Below are 18,071 nucleotides of genomic sequence, written 5' to 3' on the forward strand. Positions count from 1 at the left end.
GCTTTTCCATTCCCTTCCTTTTAACTTTCTCTGTAATTGAAAAAGACATGCTCTGCGCTTAAATTCCATAGCAGCCATTTTCTTAATCCACAAAGCCGTAGGTGACAACCTTAGGTGTTAAATATCATCTTTGACTGTCTCTTTGATCTGAATATGTGCTGTGCACCAGCTGTGTGTTTCTTTGGCTGTATATAATATATACAGTTTCTTATTTTCTGTATTGATTCCTCTTTACTGAGCATCTCATATAAAAGCTCCTTTCTGTGTTTTGTTTTTTTCTAAAGAAGCACCACATGCCTACAATGTAGAATCTAGAACAGCTTGGGAACACCCAGACCTGTATAAATTGTGAGGTGCTATCTTGTGAGAGAAGCTAAACACTGGCAAGCATACTAATGGAAATTAGGATTCCAGATGTATGGGGCATTCAGTTTCTTTCTAAGTTGTTTGTGCATTTATAATTTCCCAATTCACAGTGCCACATGTGTACCAGGAATATTGTGTAAGATAATGGAAACCTCTTTATCTTTTAGCATTTTTATCGTGACTTTGTGGTGTCTGGCTAAACCTGTGCATGCAAATAGACAAGCAACATTGGCAAAATCATATTAATCCACCATATAGACAACCCCCAGGTCAGTGCAGCGTTCTTTAGCTTTCATAGGACATGGCAAAAGACAAAGGATGTCAGACATCCCAAGTTGCAAAAGTTGATTTTAAGGCCCTGTCCCACTGCGACTGCGTCTAAATATCCACTAAAGTACGTCCAAATTTATCAGAAAACACTGCGTCCACTGAGTGAACGCGCTGCGTCCAAAATATAGACGCACTGCGTCCAAATTACGTCCATATTCCGTCTAAATTGAAGTTGTACGCCGACTTCCAAATTTGTACGTCCACTTCCACTCTTTGGACGTCGACTTCCAACTACATATGGTTGTTTTTTCTAGTGAATCATCATTTCTTCTTGAGCTACAAGAGAGAGCACATCTATTCTCTTCCATGGACCACAGATTCCTTGCAGTGATGGTGCAGCAGCAGAACATACTCCTCCATGTGCTGGACCAGACCGGGAGGAGGAGGAGGCGGCAGCAGGAGAGGACTGTATGGGTCAGGCCTTGGATTGTACGCCGGGTGGAGTTTGGACTGTATGACCGGCTGATGGTAAAGCGATGGACGCCAGAAAAATATTTTTATGGACGTCGACGTCCACCTGGACGTGCCGTCCAAATATCCACTAAAATACGTCTGTACTGCGTTTAAATATCCACTAAATTACGTCCATATTAGTCGCTGTCTATTCCAAAAATTTTGGGAGGTACCAAAACCACTTTTGCGTCTAAAGTGGACGGCAACGTCTAAACTACGTCCACTTGGACGGTGCCGTCCAAATATCCACTAAACTACGTCCAGATTGCGTCTAAATATCCACTAAATATCCACTAAACTGCATCCACTGAAATTTGGACGTACTTTAGTGGATATGTAGACACAATCGCAGTGGGACAGGGCCTTTAGAGAGGTTACCATGAAACACAAATGGAAGGACCGAGGCATGGTATAGGATTTGATTTACAGCAGTGGTGTACTGAGTTTATTTTTTAATAGCTGAGTAGCCTTTAGCTTGCTACCTATTAATGCTCCATCAGATTTTAAAAAGGTTGTTTTTCAAATACTAATAAAAAACTATATTTTTTCTCAGTGATCAGAACTGATAAAGATAATAAAATAATCCCCAATATATGAGGGGCTCAGTAAGAAATAATCTAATCATGCCATGGGAAGTGAGCAGGTTTCATCTTTTCATTCATCTTTGCGAATTAAGAAGGACCTAACGCATGATGTGAGAAAAGAACGAGCCAGTTCTGCAAATGTTTCCCTAAGAACTTCACAAAGCGAAAATTAACCAACAAGTTAAAAGAACATCTTTGTTGACTACTCCCCTGAAACAGTGCTCAATATGCAGTATTTAACTAACTACTTCTAACCTCATTTCCTTCTTGCCCTCCTTCACTTTTCTATCCCCTTACTTCCCTTCGACCTCCTTTAAGCCCTATCTAAACAATGTTTTACCTTTAACTTCTATTACTTTTGTATTTGACTATTGTAAGTAGCTTTGGACAAAAGCGTCTGCCAAATGTAATGTAATGTAATTTATTGATTATTTCACCCAAAATTTGTAGAAATGTGTTAATCATTATTATTATTATACATATTCTGAAATTTGAATAACAAACGGATGTACTTAGGCATTGACGAAATACTCCTAAAGATACCTATGACTAAATAAATAAACAAATGTAACTTTATTAATGCTACAATCTATTTTAAATCACTAAACTGCTGTGTATTCATGTGTGTGTATGTATGTATATATATATATATATATATATATATATATATATATATATATACACACACACACATGAATACACAGCAGTTTAATGTAAGTTACATTTGTTTATATAAATATACATACAAATTAACAGGTTATTCGTTAATTTGCAAGCGAGTTCACATAGTACTTTATTTACGTAAGGTTTTGGGAATCAAATATCAATCTTAAGTATGAGTTAATGAAGTTCTTAGCATAAGCTATAATGACTGTTGAATGTTTCTAATGCTAATTCAAATGTCAATTTAGGCAGGAATTAATGAAAGCATAACTGGCCTTATGTTCTGTGAATGGACATTCTAGCAATATTGTTTTTTAATATTGCAGATTTGGAATATATTTGTGCTTATGAAAAGGGAAATCTGGAAGAAAGACCTCATAACACCTGCAGCCGCATTCAAACTGGTCTCACAACGGCCTGAAAAGGATGAGAAAAAATGGATCAAACACCCAAGCATCAATCCATACTTAAACTTTAACAGAATATCTAACATTTCAATGTCTGACAAAGAATGAGTGCCAAAAAATGAGGGCCAGTGACTGGTAGGCATGTTTTACACATGCCCAGTGATTAAAGTTGACGTTAAGGAAGAGAAGAAAAAGCACCCGCGCTCATTCAATACACACTCCGTTCCCTGGCTCTCTCCTACAGACAGGCCTGGGTAATAAACCGATAAAGCATGTGTCCAATCGAAGGAGAGAGAGAGCGGAGATGAGGAGAAAGACAGAGCGACAGAATAAGCTACATGAAATCACATCTCTGCTTTACAAAATCGAGAGTGAGGGAGGGAGAGAGAAAGGGAGAGAGAAAAGAAAGAGAGAGGGAGAGGGAGGGATATCCTGTTTATTGATCAGATAAAAGCAGAGACACGCAGTAACAGAATGGCTGCTACAGCAGATCGCCTAACTCATAGATCTGCTTCATCTGTAAGCACCAGCCCCCTATGGAGAGAAGCAGTGAGCAGCAGAGAAGGAGGGACACGAGCAAAACGCTGCAGTTTAACAGCTAATTGGACTCTCTAAGGAAAGAGGAGGAAAATCTTGTTTGAAACCCTTGCTGGAAGCTTTAAATGTCACACAGTGTCTGTATGAGCCTTATGTTAGGAACCACCTTCCATCATATTCTGTATAGAAACAGATAGCACTATAGCATTAATGGCAGGAAGCATTAGCTAATAATATGAATAATCTGATTTTAAAAAAATACATTTACATAAAAAACAGGATTTATTACTTACAGTGGTGTGAAAAAGTATTTGCCCCTTACAGATTTCTTTTGTTTTTGCGTTTTTGTCATAATTACATTTTTCTGATGATTAAACAAACTTTAATATCAGACCAATATGACCTGAGTAAATATAAAAAGCACTTGTTAAGTAATAACCTATCCAAACCAATCTAGTCCTGTGTAAAAAAAAAAAAAGTGTTTGCCCCATAAAGTAGCTGTGATTAATCACACTTTTTGGAAAACTGAGTTCAATTTCACTATAAATTCCTGTAAAATCAAGAAATCACTTAAATAGGACCTGTCTGACAACATGAAGCAGCTAAAAGATCTCAAGAACTTTAAAACAGACGAGAAAACAAAGTCATTGATCATCTGTCAGTCTGGAAAAGGTTACAAAGTCATTTCTAAGGCTTTGTGACTCCAGTGGACCCCAGTGAGACCTATTCTTTACAAATAGAGAAGACATAAAACACCAGTGAACATTCCCATAAGTGACCAGCCTATACCAAAATTACTCCAAAAGGGCATGAACAACTCATCCAGGAGGTCACAAAAGAACCTAGAACAAAATTTAAAGAACTGCAGGTCTCACTTGCCTTGTCTTGCCTTGCCTCGCCCTTGTGGCAGCAGAGGGGAACAGTCCACACATGACACTGTGGGGTCACACGGGGTTCCTGACCTTTAGTCTTCTCTGGCTCGCCATAATGAAAAATAATTGTCCTGCCATGATGGGCCTGGGCCAGACAATTAGGAAGGATCGATGAGAGCAAGTAAGAATTCACATTACCCTCCCTGGCCTGCTCTGGCCCCAGTCCAAGCCTCCAGCCACCAACACAGCATTTTCTCATTACAGGGTGAAACAATTTAGAGGCATGAAGGTCAGCAGGACCAGGGTAGGGTTAGTGGGACAGAGAGGGCTGTCAGAGAGGAGGAGGAAGGGGAGGGTCAGGATGCTAAACCAGAATAGCTGTAGAATAGTAAATATTGTAAAAATAGTGTTTAGAGAAGACGTTTAGTCAAGATGAATGGTTTAGATCCTCACCTAAATTATGGAATTAAACATCCTAAGCCAACCATCACAAGACTGGTACTCTACAAACTATGGGATTTCACCAGTGCTATACTTTATCAGCTGTCAAATATTAAAAGTGCTTCATCCAGGAGAAGCATATACAGAATACTGGTGGACAAACTGATAAACCAAAAAAATAGACAGATCAGATCACAGAAAGAACATGATGGACAAAACAAACAGAATGAATGAACAAAATGACAAATAGATAGAGGGATGATTGTCTGGAACAGCACTGATGAGTTTTGGTTCTGCTAGCAGAGTTAGCTTTATCTTACTATGGCAGCACAATGACAGTAATTAAACAGTACAGTATTTAATATTGAAATGTTGTTCATTGGGATTTTTTGTGTATCGTGTGAAAAGCGTGTGTAATGTGATCCCACAAAACCTCATTATCTTACATTTAAATGTATCACTTTCATAACCACGAGGCCATGTTCAGACTGTAGGCAAATCACATTTGTTTGTTCCCCTCCACCAGTCTTGCCCACTGCTTTTGGAAAAATTTATGCCATTCCTGATGCAAAATTCTAAGCAGTTCAGCTTGGTTTGATGGCTCATCCATCTTCCTCTTGATTATATTTCAATTTATAGTTATAGTTTTAAATTTGGTAAAATCAAAGAAACTCGTCATTTTTAAGTGGTCTCTTATTTTTTTGTCCAGAGTTGTATATGCCTGGGTTGCTATGGGAACAAAGTCAGCATCAGTAACCACCTTTTGACTTTTTTCTTGGATCCCCACCCTTCTGTCAAATCCCCCATTAAAATCTGATTCAAGAATCCATACCAACTGATTGTAATTATTTTGTATTCATATAATCAAATGTGTTTTGGATCTGATTTGCAAAATTTTGCTTTCATGTGGTTTCTGGCTGTTCAGACTAACAGAAATCTGGATACAATCTAGATATAATATCTTTTTTTACTGTAGATGCCAAATATAATGTTAAATTAATCATTTTAACGATAAATGCATTTTTTACATGCTGTTTTAAGCTTTAATCCATCTAATTCTAGTATATATAGCTAATTATATGTTTAAATTTGTAACTAATCTTCGCAGCCTTTGATTACATTCAGTGTGATCAGGTTCAGTTCTTCACTTCTGACACTGTACTCAAGAGTATGTGTACCATCAGAATAAGCATTGGAATATTGGATCATTGGAAAATTGCAGGTTTGATCCCCCAGTGATATCTGTTCCAGGAGTCCAAGAAAGAACATGTAGTAGTGTAGTACACAGTATTGGTGTTTGTTAGTTGGTGTATTAAAGCAGTTTTTTTACCGTTCTATTTTAAGTGTGTTAAATTTAAATTCTAATATGAATAACTGTAAATTAGGCATATTTCTGTTTGCTACAATTCTCCACAAAAGAGAAGTAAGGATTATAAAGTGACATCATATGCTCGTTATCACCAGTGATGCGCTGCACTGCTCAGGGTACGGTAAAGTGTGTGCACGCTTGCGTGTGAATTTGATCTGATGACCTCCGGCTGCTGACTAGGACATCACTCAGCTCACACACCCCTCTGAGACCCCCAACAGGGCCGGAGATCTGAGTCAGCTCCTCTCTGACACGCACACACACACACCACTGTCTACCCAGTCAAATTTTCCCCTTCACCACCCGCTGCTTTTTGGTAGTGTTTTATTCTCTATCTCTTTATTCTTTATCTCTCTAAATCTTTCTTTTTTTCTCTCTCTCTCTCTCTCTGATAGAGTCTCCTAGGATAACCCAGGATACGTTGCCCAACTTTGAATATAGTTCACTGCTAACAAGATTTCCCTGTTGAGTGTTTTCAGCTGCTCACACTACACAGTCTAATTCTAGGATCTTCCACCTACATGACAGTCCAGAGTCTCTCCTGAGATTTTGCCCCCTGATGTGAGATAATCACAAGTGTCACGACGCCGCTCACATTTGAGGCAAATAGTCACGTTAGAAAATAATTGGCATGTCTCAGACACGTCTGGAGGTATGGAGTTCGTATCTTCAAACTGTCTTCAGTGTTTTCATACTGTAAGACTGCAGACAAAACAAACCTTCAGCCCATAAACGTCAGAATGCCAGTATCATGCTGCTCATTCCCTTCAGTGTCCCTGTGAGCTTTCTAATGTGATGTTAGCACTGAGCCAGTGGTGCAGAAGAGCTTTTTTTTTTTTTTCATTTTTGACATGGCATTCAAAGCCTGTAAAAAATATATATATATATATTTCACATATTTTATTTGTAACAACTTCTGAAAGTCTGTGGATCCCCTTTTACATTTTTTCTCCCATTTGAATAAGTTTGGAACTTTTTAGGGTTTAAAAGAACATATCGCCAAAAACTCCAATGAAAAACAAGTATATCCATTTACTACTACTTTAATACTGTGTCAAAATATCTTGATGAATGGGTTAAAACAAATCTCCAAAAGCACCTAAAGTAAACTCATTTTATATCAACTTCCATTAAAAGTTAAGAAAGTGTTATATCTCTCCTGTAAAGTTTTTCATTGGACATCAAAGACATGGAGTCATAGAGCAAAAGAGGTTAACATTCACAAATAAAATCAATGACAGATGAAATAATGTATAATATGGAAAGTAGTGGGATACATGTATGCATGTTAGGAAGCATGTAAATGCCACTGGGTAATAGGAATCCAATAGATGCCTCGCCTCAGACCACACAGGACTAAAATCTGTGTGAAGCTGCTTTCAAACATCTGGGTGCCAGATAACTCAGGACACATTCAAAAGTATTGGATTCATGAGTTCATGCCTCAACAGGTCAGAAATTATTTGGTGGTAAAATGATGACCTACACTATTTTGCAAGTGGGTTTATGTTATGGCTAATTGGTTTATATTTAATACAATAACCTTATTAAAACTCTATTGTAAAAACATTATTGTTTAGGCGACAACTATTGTTTATACTATAGTATTACTTACTTATTTGTAAATCAGTTTTGTCAGTTTTATAGTCAGTTTTATGTTATTTATTACTTGAAAATGTATGAAAATGAAAATATTTTGTAATCAACCTTATATAACCACGTTTCTAAATCAGTTTTTCTGATTTTGCTATTTATAGGAATATGTTTCCGTAAAATGAACATTGTTGTTTTTATTCTATAAACTACAGACAACATTTCTCCCAAATTCCAAATACTAAAAATTGTCATTTAGAGCATTTATTTGCAGAAAATGAGAAATGGCTGAAATAACATATAAAGATGCAGTGCTTTCAGACCTCAAATAATGCAAAGAAAACTAAATCAAATTCAAGTTTCAGAATTTCAGAAATCAATATTTGGTGGAATAAGCCTGGTTTTAATCACAGTTAAATTTAGAAAAAAAAATGCTGAAAGCTTTCATTATATTTGGATAGTTGATAATTAGGTGATAATAGATGTTATGGGTCCAGTGCTGACTATACAGTTCCTGATATAATTAATGATAAAACTTATTCAGTTGGTGGTACTTAGTCTAGGATTAGGTTTAAACAGAATTCCTGGTTTGAGTTGTGTTGTGGGTTGTGGTTTATATGTGAGAAATTTCCAGTTTAATTAAAGTTGTAAATGATAATACATTGTAGTCTAAGAGTATATATATATATATATATATATATATATATATATATATATATATATATATATATATATATATATATACATGTGTATATATATATAACTTTGCTGTGCTTTTGTTCACTAACATTTCAGAAACAAGCAGAGAGACAAAGGGAGGGATAGACCAAAAATCATCATCCCTTTGTCCTTCACATCAAACACCACACTGTGCATAATGCCAGCCATGGCAATGAGACTAAACACACACTCGCCAAACATAATCTCTGATCTCTCTGAAGTGTGTGTGTGTGTGTGTGTGTGTGTGTGCCAATGCTTAGAAGTAAGCTGGGATCCTAAAGCAAGCACTAATGAAGTTACACTGAGTCTACTGCTTATATTAAACCCATCACATCAAATTCTTTTAGATTTAAGTAGTACAGATAATATCTCTGCAATGGCAAAGAACCTCTTTACTTTCTGACATGCATCTGATTAGTTGGATTAAATGTATTCTTAGAAGTGTTGTCGATTGATTGCAAAAAATCTAAATAGTATAACAACAATATTCTGTGGTTATTCAAAATACAAACTCAAAATACTGAATTGAACTGCAGAACTGCATTCTGACAGTGAGCTTCATCACAACATCTGGCAAAGCAACTTGCAGAAATCATAACTATCATTCTACAAACCAATTAATATAGCATTGTATATTTACATAATTAGTCATACTTAATGTATTTCCGTGCAATACCATATGTAAATATGTCTACAGTGTAAGTTATTGTGTCTATTGTTATTGTGTGTAGTGTGCATATTGTGTATATAGTTATCTGTATATTCTATTTTATTTTACTATTCTACTTGTTGTAAATACTGTTCTCTGCACACTAGTGACAACCTGCAACCAAGTTGTTCAATCACATGTACACCTGTATTCTGTGACGTGACAATAAAAATTGTGAATCTAGAATCTTGAAATGAATCTTGTAAACAGAGACTCCACCCACGTAGCTGCAGGCGACAGGATGTAGTCACTAAACTGCACTGTGAAACCAAAACTAACAAACACACAAACCTTAGTGTGGATTCTGGTCTGGACTTTCAGGTGTAAAAACACCATGAAAGACATGACATGACATGAACCACAGAAAGTTCCACAGGTTTAGTGATGGGTTGAGCCTGAGGATCAGACACAGGGCTAATTTTTCATCATTTACGAAGCCTCTGATATGAGGAACAGTCAATCAGCACATTAAACTAACCACAATCCACTATCAGGCCCTGAGACAGCAATACACCCACTCTTCCATTACACACACATCGATTTCTGATCGCTTTGGGAAGCAATCAGTCCGGGAAGCTAGACCTGATGCAGGCTCGCCCTGAAACAGAGAGGCTTTCTCTAAGCATTGATTCTCAATTGATAAATGGGTTACAGCCAATGAATCATTGAACAAGTCTTTGAACCGCTGCATACCAAAATAAGGCAGATCCATGGGTGAAAATTGGATGTGTGATGGAAGACTGTCAGTTCTCGATGCCATTTATTTAGATCTTTGTGGGGACCAAATGTCTCCTGGTGAATAGAAAATGCATATGACTTTTTTTTCGCAAGAATTAAAAAATAAATAAAGCATATACACCTTTTTTATAAATCACATTAAAGTACGGTACTATCTAGAGTAAAACAGAAAGCAGTGGAAGGTGCCCACACAGTCAGGAATACAAACTGTGTGTGTATGTGTGTGTTAGAGTGTGTAATTAGAGACAGATAAGGGATGTCTGAAGCGTCTAAGGCAGCAGGAGGCCAGCCTCTTCCTCTTTAGTGTGTTTTAATGACCATGGCATCACGCTGCAATTAAAGGATGAAACATTTCCTCTAGAGTGGACGGAGTGACGTCACACATCACGTTCCTGCCAAAACCTGTGTCTCATAGCACAAACCTGCTGTAAATAAGTCCAAGCACGTGCTTATTATAATAATGGCATTCTGCTTCACCTATAGTAAAGCAAGTGCAAGTTGTGGTGAAAACAACAGCTAATTTATCATTCTGGGCCTATTTTACACCATGCACAAGGTGTGTCACGATGCTCATTGCTACCTTACAACAAGGCAACAGTCACCATTTAAAGCTCCACTAGGTAGGATTGAGATTTTGTGCTTGTGGGCTCCCCCTACACTTGCAGAGTGTAATAATTATTTCAGCCTTTTCTGGCTTTCACAGACATATTTGGTCTCTTTTCAGCTTCTGCCAGAGTGTATGTATGTTAGTTTGTAAAGAATGAACCAGTAGTCCATGTAGAACTGTTAGAACTAAAAGTCGGAAAGCAGGTCGCAGTTCTCGCGAGCGTTGGTCACGGCCGCCTCAGAAAACTTAAAGAGTCTGGTTTGAGCTCAGAGGAGCTCCGGCACAGACACGAGAGCACCGCTATTCCTCCTATTACACCTCAGTGCAGCGCTGCAGTGAGTTTAGAGCTGTAATTTCACTTCTTTAAAAGGATAAAAAAAGAAAAAAGCTTCTTTATATACAGCTCTGGATAAAAATAAGAGACCCCTAAAAATGATGAGATTCTTTGATTTTACCAAATTGAAAATCTCTGGAATATAATCAAGAGGAAGATGAATGATCACAAGCCATCAAACCAAGCTGAGCTGCTTGAATTTTTGCACCAAGAGTTGTGTGTAAGACTGGTGGAGGAGAACATGCCAAGATGCATGAAAACTGTGATTAAAAACCAGGGTTATTCCACCACTTATTGATTTCTGAACTCTTAAAACTTTATGAATATAAACTTGTTTTCTTCTTTCTGAGGTCTAAAAGCTCTGCATCTTTTTTGTTTTTTCAGCCATTTCTCATTTTCTGCAAATAAATGCTCTAAAAGAAAATATTTTATTTGGAATTGGGAAAACTGTTGTCTGTAGTTTATAGAATAAAACAACAATGTTCATTTTACACAAATATAAACCTATAAATAGCAAAATCAGAGAAACTGATTCAGAAACTGAAGTGGTCTTCTTTCCAGAGCTGTTTCTATGCCAATGGAAAATGGTTTTACATGTACTGTACTACTGTGCATGCATGCTGGAGCTGTAGTTTTCTTTGTGGGATGGTGAGCTGTAGCATAGCTTCTGGTCTGTTGTGCGTATCCTCAGTTATTGAGACAGTAATGGTGAGATGTGATGGTGACTTAGCCACTTTAAACACTTATTTTACCCCGCACAGAGTATGTCATGTGTGTGTGCCTCCACAGAAGCCAGGGACCAGTGTCCTTTTTTTTTTTCTTTCTAGCTCCTCCACCACGCACTTTCCCACCATAACACGGTGCTCGGTTGACGGCTCGCCTATAGATCGCTAAAATAGGACCCATTGTGTCTGTTCTGGTTGCTGGTTTTATTATAGAATTTGTGAACAGATCTGGAACATCAGTGAGTTTCAGATTCAATATATAAAGAAATGGGTGTCTGTCAAAAAATAATGTAAGTGTATCCAGTGTCTGGTAAAATAAAACAACAATGAAAGTCTTGCCTTCTGTACAGTTTGTTATAGTGATTTTAGCATTGCCTATTCAACATACAAAAGACATGTTGAGGTTAGTTAATGTGACATATGTATATATATAATTTTTAGGACGGGGGACAGAGAGGGGGTCCAAGTTCAGGTCTGGGGGCACCTCCCTGAAATTATTTTTTTGCAACTTGGGATGTCTGAAATGGGTAGACAGGCCATATTGATTCAAGAGTCCTTTTGGTGGAAAAGCTCTATGTCTGATGATAAAGAAGAACTACTTTTGGTTTATAAAGTACAACTGAAGTACTTTTATAATGGTAATGCATCTATAAACCATGCTATCATGTTGTGCAACTGAAGTTAGTACATCATACTAAGCGGTAAATAAAGGTTTGATGTACAGATTGTGTTTTTGAACCCACGGCCTGAGCTCCATATTTGTTGTTGCATTCACTTGTGGAGAAATCCAGAGGGCTGCTTGTAAAGGCCCCGACACCAGGATGTGTCGTGCGTGTTGTACACGGCTTTGAATTGTAATGTCACCATTAGAATGTGTGTCCTAAAACAACAGGCGCGCAAGTGTTGGGAAGGTTAATAGGAAATTATTCAAACGCATTCGTATGCTAATCCTTCATCCCCGCACCGCTGACAGCATCCTCCTGACTGCTGTAATACATCATCTCTCCAGCCTTTTCTTTGGCTCACACAGCGAGTTTGGGCAAGGACGCTTCCGAAAAAGAGAGGGAGAAGCAAAAAATTTGAGTTTCTAAAAGCAATAGTTTATTGAGTTGTGGGTGACGGCGTGGCTGGAACGCTCTATTGCTCAATACTGAGGGAGCAGGGAGCAGTCTGATGAAGCAAGAGAGGATAAAATCTATACATGGGGCCTAAATGTACGAGTTTGAGCGAGAAAAAGAAAATATGAAGACTGAGGCCAAGTGTAAAGCATACAGTACTCTTTCTCTAAACATACTTTGAGCCCCAAATCCAAATGTAGTAATAAGTAACCAGCTAACAGGCTAAGAGCTTGTAGGATACAGAGCTCTGCTCTTAAAGTTGTCTGTAATAAACAGCATGTGAGTGATCTGCTTAGACATGCGCTTTAACATTGTGACAGAATTAGAACATAGAGGACAACAGAGGAGTTCTCATAACACTCAACATGGTTTCTGATTTCACATAAAGTCTCATTTAAAAAAAATAACCAATCAGCTTGTTGGTTACATTGTGAGTGGAAAAAAGTGAACGATCTTGTGGAACCAGATGAAAAAACAACCCTGCTACTTCCAACTTAGTAATTCGTTTTTGCTTTTTAGTTTTATAACATAAATAAATTATCATTTTTTAAAAACTGCTGCTATTGAAAAGCTGCTATTGAGTTTTTCACATTTTTGGCTTAATTAAAATTTTTCCCTTTGAGTTGTACGTGTACAGTAATGGTGGCTGCAGAAGGCCTTGCAAGTTGCTTCAGTTGCATCCTCCAAATCCCTCCAAATATTTGGCTGCTTTTTTTCTGTTGTAAAGGGTGTTAAATGCAGCCCTATACTTTGGGAAATGCACACTGTCTTTTATTAAGAGCACCTACAATATGATTTTTATTTTTATTTTTTTTTAGTTCACAGACTACTTTTAAGATATTTTACCTGCATAAGGATGATGCAGAGTAATGGAGACCCAAAAACCAAGCAAAGCCTGGTTACCAATAACCTTCACTCCTGCCAGCGCATCAGTTTAAGCTTTAGCGTTAGTTCTAGCAGGAAACTTTTGTGCTCATCACTCATATCTCAACCAATCACCAGCTTTCATCTGACTTTATAAGACTTCCCCTACACGTCTTTCTCTGCTTTGCAGGCGCTGTTTTGTTTTCCCTTCTTCCTCCCCACGCCTCCAGTTTGGTCCTGCCGGCTGTTTTATTACATTGCTTGCTTCTGGAATCTTCCTGGTAGAACTATGCATTTTGAACTGTGAGAGTCTAATATGGTCTGGAATGCTCAGTATGGGTCTCTCTGCTACTCTAACTGGTTTATTGTGTAAGCATTAAAAACACTCATATGTAGAGTGTTGACTATACACTACACAGTCTTTTGTGTAGTATAAGGCTCCTTCAGTCTCCTACTTCTCTGTGGTAAATAAGTTGATCCCTCCCTTACCTGTAGCAGTGTATTATTTTAAGTAAGACCATTACAGTAGAGTGGTTTTGAATGGAAAGTCAGTATCCAACAAAGTACACAGATAATAAAATGACCACTGAGTGTACATACAAGGTCAGCATCAGTGCTTTTCACGCTCTTGATTAACCTCTGGAAATAAGGCCATTATATAAAAGCACCCACTAAATCCCAGTAATATGAACATTTGCCGCTTGTGCTCTGTTAGTAAACTCTGAGCTAGTCCCTGGGGCAGCTGGAATGTCGTTTTAGCAATCCCAGATGGGGCCTTTAATCTCTGTACAGCTGGCTAAATGCATTGTTAAACTCACTCTTATCTATAATGGCATGAGGAGATCGCTATCTGTGACTCGAGGAGATCTGAAGGATAAAGACGCAAAGCAACTATGAGATGCGCACACTCTCACTGCCTGATAACAGCTCTGGGGACTTATTAGAGATGGAAAATTATAACACGCAGCAAAAATAGCATTTTGAAAAAGGCAGTGATTCTTATCTCATGAAGGGGAGGAAAGCCTTCTAATCTCAGTACATTCCAAAAATACTCAAAGCGGTGCCCCCCAGTGGATGCATTTTTTTAAATAGTTCCCCCAACCTTTTTTTTATAGCAGTCATATCCCACATTGTTTTTCTCCAGTTATAATTAATCAGGCCTGAGTGCCATTAATTCTGCTATTAATTCTGTAAATCGTCTCTATCGTAAATTGGCTGCCCTGTGCCGTCCCTCATTCACAAAGCATTTCAAACTCAATTCTTTCACTCCTACTTTTTAAAAGCTTTGCACTCCTAATAGCTAATCTAGGCTGAATAGGTGAATGTATGTATCTAAATGTTCTGTGACACAGAGGTGGACTGGATATTTGGGTATTCTGGAAAATTCCAGCCTCTAGTCATTATCAGTGCTGTTGTGATGGTACTTTTTTATGGTGACACATAGAGGCTGTGAGTACATGTTAGTACTATTTAGCTCTATTTTATTTAGTTGTTATACACTTCCTGGCCAAAAAAAAGTCTCCACCTGGATTTAAGTAAGTAAATGATGTGGGGTTAAAGCTGCAGTTGGTCAGGTGTAGGTTCAGCAACAGTATGTGCTGAAAGAATGAGGTCAGCTGACTACCTGAATATACTGAATATAAACCAGGTTATTCCATCAATGGATTTTTTCTTTCCTGATGCACGGGTATATTCCAAAATGATAATGTCAGGATTCATGGTGCTGGAATTGTGAAAGAGTGAATCAGGGAGCATGAGATCATCATTTACACACATGGATTGTTCACCACAGAGTCCAAACCTTAACCTCATTGAGAATCTTTGGGATGTGCTGGAGTTTTTGCAGCTCAGTTTCTACATAGAAACTTTGCTAAATAACACATGTTTAAAAAAGAAAACAAATTATCCTATGGACCATTTAAAGTAATATTTTGTGGAATTTGTAACTCAAAAGAACTGCTGTAACTCAAATAATGTTGCAATTGGGACAATATTGTCTCTATCAATGTTACTTGGGCTCGGAACATCATCTACTCTATGTATCTTTGGTGAAGTGGGCAATATAACACTCATAAGAACTTCATAGTGCGCCGTCATTTGTATAATTTTTTGTATGAGTATGAACTGTTTCAGTCCATAAACTTCTTTCACTTTTAGTGATGATGAGTATCTTTCTATTGTCCAGAAATGCATCCGCAAAGCATGTCCTTTAGGGTTGATGCAAAGCATGAATTAAACTTCCCAATTATAGAGGGATCATAGGAGCAAGGAAGACCAATTCTCACATGCCGCTGTTTTAAACCAATACTGAGTATTGTGAGAAACCTATTCTGGAAAAACAGCATGCTTTTACATGCAATGAGTATCCAACACGTGGTGTTAAACATTATTGGAAGGAGAAGACAGAAGAGTTCATACTGCACACTATCGATTGTTGACTGATCAGGAAGAAAAGATGTGCACAAAACCCTACTAACCAATAAAAAAGCACTAATAAGTGCAAGTCAGACTTGTTGTAGAAATGATTATGAAATATCTGCATCACTCATTAACCAAACCTTAAGCCTTCACCTACCAACCTACTTCATGGGTAGCAACACCATAGCGACAGTTTCTTAAATTACACAGACACACTTTTCCACACCTTTACAGGAAAGCCTTCATCTACAGACAGCCGGCTCTATTTTTATTAAGTGGGTCAGGATTCTGCACCAGAGGCAACAGGGAGAGACCAATTTCACAGGTAGAGCTTAACTTAATTAAGGCATTAAGGTGCTGTTTTTTTTTTCCTTAAAATGAGTCCGGTGTTGGAAAGTATGTGTAATTAAAATGTTCTGGACATACAATTCTAAACTAACAAACAAAAACACCTAAATGAAGTAATCTGTCAGAATCCTAAGAGGGTTCCACCTGCACAGCAGCACAGTACTGCATTCTAGATGGGACCTCATACTGGTATGGTATCTGACCAATACACCACATTTCAGTATTTTATTTAATTTTTTATGGAGCTCATTAGCAATAGAAAACAAGCTTTTCGCACTGGACCACACATCTTCAGATGCACCAAACATAAACAGAATAACTAGTGTCTGACTGCTGGAATACAATATGAGAAGAGAACCAGCGGAAACAGCGAAACAGACACACAGGAGGATAACTGTCAGTTCTAGAGAAAGAGAAAAGCAGGGCAAAGATGTCAAACTGTTTGGAGTGCACGAAAACAATCAAACAACAGCATACTAAATAAAAGAAAGTGTATTGTTTGTCTGTGTGTGTGTGCTTGAGAGGCTATGGATAGTGGCTAGTCTCTGTTCTGGCTTTCTCTTGGGAAGAAATTTCTTCAACTTTTCTGTTCAGCAGCAGGTGTGTGGGTGTGGTTCGGAAATGTTACTTGTGAAAGAGGTCACGGAAAACAGCGCGGCAGGATATCGTCGGGCCACCTACACATAGGAGACGTGTTCCAATCTACTGCCCTCAAACACGTCTGTGTTGTGACTATCAGCAGTAAATATGGAAAAAAGTGCAGTATTGCTCAACATAAAGGCAAGACCTTATACAATACACACACACACACACACACACACACTCGCACATGCTCACTCAGAGTGCTGGATCCCAACCTGGCAGCTCACAGCAAGTGGTCGCTTTCCTTCGGCATGGAAGCCACTGGTGGGCGGGAAAGTGAGCACCACTAAAGCTGTCTGCTAAGAAATTCTCTGCTTTCTCCCAGCCAGAACAAATTCATCACTCTTCTCCTCCTTTTGCTTTAAGACAGGATGATAGGAACAAAAATCTTATTATTTTCTTTATTATTCAATTATTCAACATTAGGCCTGTCATAATCCTGAAATTTTGGCTTTACTTTGATTTGTCTTCAGTATCCTGGCGACACTAACTCTTGTTGCTGAATGCAACCAAATCCTCACACTAATCCTAACACAATTTAACAGTAAAGACAGTCAAAAGCAGGGGATACCGAGTGGTCAAGCGTTCTAAAGTGCTGCCACTATGAGTGGGAGGTCGCAGGTTTGAACCCCGCTCATGCAGCTTTGACATCAGCTGCTGGTACTCAGAGGGAGCACAATTGGCCCTGCTTCCTCCGGGTGGGTAGATGGCGCTCTCTCCCCATCACGCTTAAAGGTGGCGCCGGGCGGCACGAGCCGTCTGTGAGCAGATGTATCAGAACCTAGCCGGTGTGCTTTCCCCCGAGCCGCTATCTGCTCAGACAATGATGCATCAGCAGCAGCTCGAAAAAAAGTGGTGACTGACTTCACAATTGTGGAAGGAGGCGTTTGCTCGTAGGCATCCTCCTAGGGTCGCAGGTGCCACTGGTGATGGGGACGCACAAAGGGGTGGGACAATTGGATAGCCAAATTGGAAGAAAACGGGGAAAATCTGAAATAAAATTATAAAAGATAATAAAAGTTAAAAGCAGAAAATATGTCTCTAACATATTTTTCATATAATTTGAATTACTTCATACTAAAAAAAAGTTTATAGTTTCAGAAGAATCAATCAACTGCTCATCAACCTAAACACCTAGGTTCCCAGCAACCTTTGTCGGAGAGAGAGTCGATGGTTATGGTGAAGTTATGTTGGATAGATAGTTTGGTCCAAAAAATCACACTGAAAAAGAGA

Source organism: Astyanax mexicanus, chromosome 1 (genome assembly GCF_023375975.1).
Source record: "Astyanax mexicanus isolate ESR-SI-001 chromosome 1, AstMex3_surface, whole genome shotgun sequence".
NCBI lineage: Eukaryota > Metazoa > Chordata > Actinopteri > Characiformes > Acestrorhamphidae > Astyanax > Astyanax mexicanus.